Source organism: Mirounga leonina, unplaced genomic scaffold (assembly GCF_011800145.1).
Source record: "Mirounga leonina isolate KUSES-001 unplaced genomic scaffold, KU_Mleo_1.0 Mir_82, whole genome shotgun sequence".
Classification (NCBI taxonomy): Eukaryota; Metazoa; Chordata; class Mammalia; order Carnivora; family Phocidae; genus Mirounga; species Mirounga leonina.
Genome location: NW_023270825.1, coordinates 19,905,775 through 19,914,152, shown reverse-complemented (window position 1 = coordinate 19,914,152; position 8,378 = coordinate 19,905,775). Strand labels below are relative to the sequence as shown.

The window sequence follows — 8,378 nt, the reverse complement described above, 5'->3', positions numbered from 1 at the left end:
CTTGGCTTATGGCCACATCACTCCTACCTCTGCTTCTATATTCACATCACTTTCTCCCATGTTTCTGACTTCTCTTTTATGCCTTACAAGGACACTTATTATTGGATTTAGGTCCTATCAGAGTAATTCAGGATAATCTCATCTCAAGATTCTTAATTATATCTGCAAAGACCTTTTATTTCAAAGTCATATTCACAGTTTTCAGGGGCATAAACATTTTTTTAAAAAATACTGAATACTTCATGAATTTGTGTGTCATCCTTGTCACAGAGGCAAGCAAGTCTTCTCTATATCATTCCAGTTTTAATATATGTGCTGCCAAAGTGAGCACCATAAACATTATTCTTTGAGGTCACCATTCAGCCCACTACGGGCATCATCTACTTGAGAACTAGAGTATCAAATTGCCATTCATCAAGGTGCTCTCTGCCTTAGCAGTCAACATATCAAGGGTACATAGACCGTGGGCACCTTATTTTTCTTTGATTTCTTCCTTTCTTGATTTTAGGTAAAATCTCCCCCTTTTATTAGCTCACTTGATATATTTTAGAAATTGACAGAGACATAGTGTAAAAGAAAGTAAGTGGCATGAGATAAGTTTTTAGGGATAGAGACTAGGTAAAAAAGCATCTTGGAGGCCAGAGGAAAAATGTGAAATTTATTAAAAATGCAGTGGAGTACTTATAACTAGTGAAAGCTATGTATGTTTTTACCCACATTGAATTACGGGTATCTTCATATGTATCTCCATGTATGTAAATGTCCAGGTTCAAGAATACTATTTCTTGTCTAGATGTAACACTGGAACTTTCAATACAGGGCAAATTGAGAATACCTCCCACGGGAGCTGATGCAAATAAGAAGATACATTTATATTGCTGTTCCTATGTCTTAGAATTCAGTTTTTCCATTCATCTTGCTAAGGTGCTAACTGAGGTTAGTTAAAGGATGAATAAGTGGTCCCTGTTGCAGAGACAGAGTGAGGAAACTGTGTTAGCATTTCCATTTTTGCTACTGTTCTTTTTACTTCTGAACCTCATATATTCTGCATTCTGTGTTTGGACCCCAGAAGGTACTAAAGCACCTTTCCCCTTCCTCCTCCTAATTTCTACTCATTTATACACATTTTTGTTGTTGTTTTGTTAAACCATCATTCTTTCCTCCTTTGTTAGTCTTCTCCCAAACCGTACTATGACCAGTATAATCCACTCTCCTTTACTTAAGCAGCTTCTAGAATCCCATTCCATCTCCCCACTAGTCAGTGATAAATTAAAACAGAACAATGTCTTACATCTGTACCAGCCTTTTATTTCTCTGTCTAAATACCTAAATATTCATGTTCTTGAACTTCTCTTTCACTCACCACTTCACAAAATATACTGATTTCAGTGTTCATATATAATGTTAAGAGTTTATTTTATGTTACTGTTAAATGTTTGCACAGTTGTCTGAATTGAGCCCTCCATCTGTCCACACAAATGAACAGACATTCCACATTATGTCAATGGGTTGTTTCTAATGACATATGCACTCAGATGGAATGTGAAAATGAGGCTGCAGAAAGATTGACCCATATGTGCAAAGAGAAAGAACATTTATGTTAATACTCATGATCTGACTATTAGAAGCATATATTGATCAATCCACTGTAAGGTATCAGGAGTTTTATAGGAAGTCAAAGATGCAACCTCTGACATTTGGAAATTTACAGAATAAATAAATGCACAGCACCAGAAATAAGAAACCACACAGAAGAAATTGGAGAGACCTGAACATGTGTTGAGATCAAGATGCATGAATTATCCACGCAAGAGGGATCTGAAGAGTTTTTAGATGTCACTATGTGTGTGTGATGATGGTTGGAGGGGAGGGGTTGCAGAAACTTGGCTCCAACACTAATAACTGTATATCCCTGAGTTTCCTATTTTTCAGCTGTAAAATGGGGATGCTAATGCTTTCTCTTTCCAGGACTATTAAATGAATTTATATATGCAAAATATCTGGCATATGGTTGCTTACATGTTAAGTCTCTGCCATCTGCCCACCCTCAAATGGGAAGTAGACTTGATGTTAATATTACAAATTCAGCATCACAAGATATCTGTCTTGAAGATGACTATATCAAGGTGGCTATAGAAGACATAGTTAAAAGAATGATGACCATCTAACAATTTAGGGAGATGTCCATGCATATAGAAATTTTACTACTTTACTTTTTTAATAAAAAATTTATTGACATCAATAGAACAACATACCCAAGTAAATATATTCAAATTTAACTTTGCAATGTCTTCATAAATAAGCTTTTTAGAAATATTTCAGTTTTTTAGGGGATGGTGCCATTGAAGGGGTTCTGTCTTTTGTTAATGTTTCTTTAAAAAAATTTAAACCAGTGATATTTTTGCATATAATATTTATCAAGTTAAGTGCAGATATCAGGAAAACATATGGCATGCTGGTGACTAGACACTGTGTGATGAAATTTGTATCCTTTATGGATATATGATCATATAAAAATAGGATTTTATGCATTTATTTTAGATTAATTAAGCTTGCTGATCACATAATAATACTGAAATTATAAGGCCATTATACCTGAGGCATATTATATCTTTTCTTAAGTTAAAGAATACAATATCTTGGGGAATAAGGATATGAGATTGTGTGGAGAGAATGAGAGGTATAAAAGAGCATTATGTGAGTAAAGACAAAACAAATTGGAAATTTTCTGTATGAACTAACTAAAAGAAATAGAAATGCATTTGTATTGCATTTAGATTAAGATGAAGGCATAGCTGCATTATTACAGTGTTTCTCCTGCTTAACAACCCATTAGTAGCCTTTGAGAGGTCAGAAAATTTTGTTGTTCCAAGAAATGAAATCCTACTCTATCATCTGTAAAGTGTTCTCGGTTATTGTTACAAATCTCTAAACCAAACCCTGAAGGAGTGAAGCCATAGCCTTTGTGACCAGCAAGCCATCTGTCATAGAATGGTGAGCACAGTGAGTTTGAGAGTCAAAAATATGAATCCAGATTTCTTGTCTATCACTTAATTATTGCCATCTCAAGCAATCATTTGTCTATTTTAAGCCTCAGATTTTTCAGCTCTAAAATCGGGATGATATATTAAAATTGTATCTCAAAGCATGAGGATCAAATAGCATCAGATTTTGGTATTAAACCTAGCTATTCATTTTTTCAAAACACGTAACTTTTCTCCTCCCTGTATCAGCTCTAGTCTAAACTCCACAAAAATGAGCTCAGGCTCAAACACTTATATATATAGTCGTTGGTCCATTTGTACATAGATGGTCTATATGGCACCTTCAGTGTGAAATCAACCATGGAAATACTTCTGATATATCATACTGGAACTTCAACATCACTGCCCATGGTTAGAGTGATATTTACCTTGATCACTGCCTACTTGTATTGTGCTAAACTTGTATTGTGCTAAACATAATGTGGAATGTCTGTTCATTTGCAGAGATCTCATAATTTTGAATTTCTACAAAGAGGAGTATTACTTCATTCACTTTAGATTAACATAAAGAAATTTATTATAACAAAAGCAGGGTCTAATAATGTTTACCTGAAGTGGTTCAGAGGAACGACTGATGGGGAAAACACCTTTCCAAATTCAAAATGTCTTGCATGTGTTTCACAATGTTATAAAAGTAACTTTCCAAGGAGTCATGGCCCCAAATGCATCCCTTCCCTGAAAATCAGTACACTATGAATAATGATGATATGCTATACCCTTTAGTTGTGTTGGGGTAGAAAATAGTTAAGGAACCATTAATTTTAAAAGCATCCTTTTTTTCATAAAAAATAACTTTATCACTTGTTATGTAGCTTCCTATAGCATGGCTTCTCCATTCCTTGATTTTTATTTTGTATAAGTGATATTTTTTACACCCTACTACAATCACCCACTCACAGGGATTCTATTCTAAGTTGCACCAGACCTTCAACGCCTACAAAAATCTGTTTCAAACACTCTTTTGGTATTTTCTCTTACTCCTCCAGCTCACTTACTGCCCACTCATACCCTAACCTCATCAAGACTACAATCCATGAACTCTAAGACTTCTATCTATCATGTCTTTTCTCCCCAGGTCTCCATATCCTTCCTCAGGCCAGAGTCCATATTTTAATATTAGGTAAACTTGAATGTACCTACTTTGAATAAAATAAATAAATTGAATATTTAACCTTTTCTTTCTCTCTCTCCTCCAAGAAGTTCTTGCTTGACAACCTTATGTTACAACCACATAAAGCATCAGAAAATTGCTGGAAAGTTGTTTTCCACCCCCTAGAAATCCTATTTCGCATCTGTACTGCCTTGTGCCAGCAATCATGTGTCATGACTCCTTTGTGGTTTCTTTTAGTGTTCCCTGTGAGGTAAATATCTCTAGTTTTTTTTTTTTTTATGATTGAATATAACTTCCTATTGCTTGTTTTTAAAATTCTCTTAGCAGAATGCATCTTCTTTTTTCTATTTTTTGGATAAGATGCATAAATATCTCTTCGCTGTTGAAGCTCAATAGCTCAAGTAGTATAAACTTGGTATTGGTGTTGAAGACTTTTGCATCAAATTTTTAACACATGAGATGCTCTTTGATATGATGATTAAAACCTTACTTCATTTCAAAAAAATTCCATATCTGATGTATTCCAGTTTTGTTTGGTTTTCTGTTTCATGACACCAATTATTCTTATATTGGATCATTTTGGAAATTTTTCTATTTCTGATAGGCTGCATTTCACATCCTTGAATCTACTTATAATTTTAATCTGCTTTCACTACTTTTAAGAGTTAATAATACATAAATTGATTTTAGGCCCATTTATTGTTTCTTATTATTTCTAACTTACATGTTAGTATTATAATGATGCTATTTGCCTTTAAAAATTGTCCTTTGTTTTCAAATCTCCCTTTTTATCTCATTTTTTCTTAACTATAGTTTAAGCTCTTGTTTTGTGAAATTCATATTCTTATTAGCTAGTTATAAAGCATGAAATGATCAGGAGGATTTGCGTCCTGTTGCTTGTGTTATAATTTTTCTAGAATGGTTATTTTTGTTTTTTCTTCTTTCCTTCCAATACATCAGGATCTGATGCTATAATTCACAGAAAATAAGAGAACTAGCCTCTGACCAGTAGGAATAGAGTCATGATTAGTCAGTCAATGAAAATATGTCAGAAAAGGGAGGTTTGAACAAAGATGCAAAATGAGAGTCTGCTATTTTTTGTGTTGTGGCCACTCTTGTGTGAGGGAAATGGAGGATTCAGCAGAAAAATCCAGTTGAAATGATACTCTCTCCTCTGAAAGATTTTTTTTTTTTAATTTCTCTCTACCTGGAAGGTGATATATAACATTTTTTCTGCGAGGATTGATGAGGCTATGGATCATTTCTCCAACTCTGTGTTTAACTGTTTGGCTTTCATTTAGTCTTGTTAGCAAGGAACATTATGAGAATTGTCAGAATTTTATTAACCCTTCAGTAAAGAGTTCTGTGAAATTGCTCTTTGCTATATTTGTATGTACTGTTATTTTTTTTGGTCATCATCTTTAAGTATAGTGCAGGAGATTGTGCTCCTTTTCTCAATTGGTTGCTGATGTAGCTTTTTCTGTCCCTATTCTTAACAGACATAAGGGTATGAAGTGATCCATGGAATTTCTATCTTCTAATTCAATGGTGAAACCTTAATAATGTTGTTTATTTCCCCAATATAAATAAGTATCCATATTCTCTGCCACCTTGTAGGTTGGCTGTCTCCATATGTTAAGAAGGATTGCTTATTTATCTATTTCTGCAGCCCTGACCCCTTACCTCATTAAATTGGTCCCAGCAAGTTTTGAGCACAAAGTGCTGAAAGAAAGAATGTGCCCTGAAACTACCTTTTCTGACTTTATAGTTTAATACTATTTCCAGTGTAGGCCCAGGGGCATTGCAAGAATGTGAAAGCCTACAAACCATTTAATTTAAAAATCCCCTTGAATAAAAGCCTCCAACCACTGCTTGACATTGTTAAATACTTTTCCCTAGATCTGGGTAGAGATGTCATGGACAGAAATGAAACATGAAAGCATAATTTAAGGTCTTCTATTTTCCATAGTTTGGTTTGTATAGCAGATTTTATAGACAGAGGTTAGTTATCATAGGACACCTTTACTTACCTTGGCTTAATGAACAAATTCCATTTTTCTCTAGAGGAAATCCTGAGTGTGGTGGACAAAATGGATCTATGGCTTGCATGATAAATGGAAAGTCAAATATAAAAATGCTAACAGCTTTAGATACTATACACATTAATACTGTTCTTTAATAAGCATATTATGTGTGTATCATGGTCTATCTATGAATTGATAAATCCTGAATCATATTCAAGCCATTTAATGAACAAATTCTTCTGAAAGGACCATTTTATGACCTACTGTGGAAAATTCCTTAAAATGTGGATACTTGGGGAAACAGTTCTTAAATAGCTTATGGAGTTTTTTGAGTAAAAACATCACAATAATTACTATTAATACCTACACCTTCTAACTAATTTATTGAGCACTTAGTATACAAAGACAATAAGGTATGTTTGATGAGATATTAATGAAACCTTGTTCTGCTCATAATTATAAACACTATTATGAAAATATTGCACTGATCATGATCTTCAAAAATATAAGAGAACCTCATAAGAAGTACCAAATAAAAATGTTATTCCTCTTGAAGTAATTACACCATATTTTTTTCTGAGGTCTTTGAAAATCTTTGACTCTTTTCTCTGCCCCCATCTGCCCCCAACTTCTGGAAATTATCTTTTATCATATCCTTTTTATTTATAAAATATACTAAGTGTTTTACTTTTAATATTAAGACAACATAAATGCTAAGTGTAGTTTTAGTTAAAGTCTCCTCTCCATTTATGCTCTCTCCTCTCTCTTTCCCTCCCTCTCTGTTTATTAAAGATTTAAGGCCAACTGACAGAACAAATTAACAAAGACTCCTTTTGTATCAATCAGTACTTTGTTTTATTTTGGTAAATTTTAAATCATTTTAGTAGCAAAGTTATTATTGAGTAGGGAATAAAGACTACAAATGCTTCAAGTTTTATACCTGCTCCAGGTATAGAATTGATTGTTCTTTGTTGAAAGATATTTACAAAATTAAAATGGTCTGAAAGTCTAAAAAATCCATCTAGCTTTCCTTATTACCTACTCTTACAAGACAATATGATTGAATTGATGTTGGTTACAAGACAATAATTACATTTTTATAATTTTTTGTGAGAAGTCATTGCACTTGTAGATTTTGAAAACCCATGGAATAATTTAATTGCAGGGAGCTTTTTGGATTAGGTTTCTAGAAAGAAATTAGGTAAAAGAATAGGAAAAGTTTTCCCTAAGTTGATGGGGTGTTACACCTAAATTCGGATATTGCTTTTGTAATTTAATGGAAATAATTTTTTAAGTGAGATTTCAGAACATATATTTAGGACTGTCACCACTTAGTAAAATCTAAGAATTATGTACTTTGGCTATTCTAATGAACAAACTTCCTTCAGTTGGACTTACGGAACTTTCTGATGTAATATTTTGTCCTCAGGGAATACTGGTTCAGTGGGACTCCATTTTCCTGATTATTATTTGGTCTGTAGTATTCTGGACCTACTCATCGCTTCTTTCTCTTTTTGGAGAGGCAATGCATGCATTTCAGCCCTACCTCTAACCACATGGACAGCAACTAAAATAAGCTCTATGTGTTTGTTTTGTTTTTGCTTTTCATGTTCATAGTCAAATGTTTTTTGATAATAAGAAAGGCACTTTCCTTCATAGTTTATCAAAGGTCTTTATTATACCTAGTCTCTTTGTCCTCTTTTCCTAATGTCATAAAAATTAATATGCACACAAACCCTCTATATTTCACTCATTCTCTGTGTATTTTGGAGAAGTTCTTTTGGAGACTCAGTTACAATAAATTAAAATGGTATCACAAAAGTTCCAGACTATAAAAGGTGCTCTGGTTTAATTTAATTAGATGAGTTATTTAAGAAGAATATCCTTTGATGTACTAATGCTGCTTTGGGAAATTCCTGTGCTAAATCTGGTAGCAGAAGCATCTTTGTAACTTCTAAATTTCAAAAAAAAAGAGAAAAAGAAAAGAAACCTACACAAAATCAAACATCGCAACACTCCTTAAATTAAACATTAAATCTATGCATTTCCATAATTAGATAGACCAAAACAAGGCAAAATGTGCAGCTGCTTTGGCTTCACAAGAAATAATAATTATAATAACAATGACTCACGTTTATTTTATTCTTTATGTTTAACAAAATCCTTTAAAGAAAATCTTGTGTTTGATGTTGGAAAAAC

The 8,378-nt window shown here is 33.2% G+C and overlaps 1 non-coding gene across 1 annotated transcript; it reads right to left on the bottom strand.

Annotated features, from left to right (window-relative positions):
• Nucleotides 1-224: 224 nt before the first annotated feature.
• LOC118002797 lies at nucleotides 225-331 on the bottom strand. The gene has a single exon (XR_004677171.1). It is a non-coding gene; the product is annotated as a U6 spliceosomal RNA (small nuclear RNA).
• Between the last annotated feature and the right edge of the window lie 8,047 nt (nucleotides 332-8,378).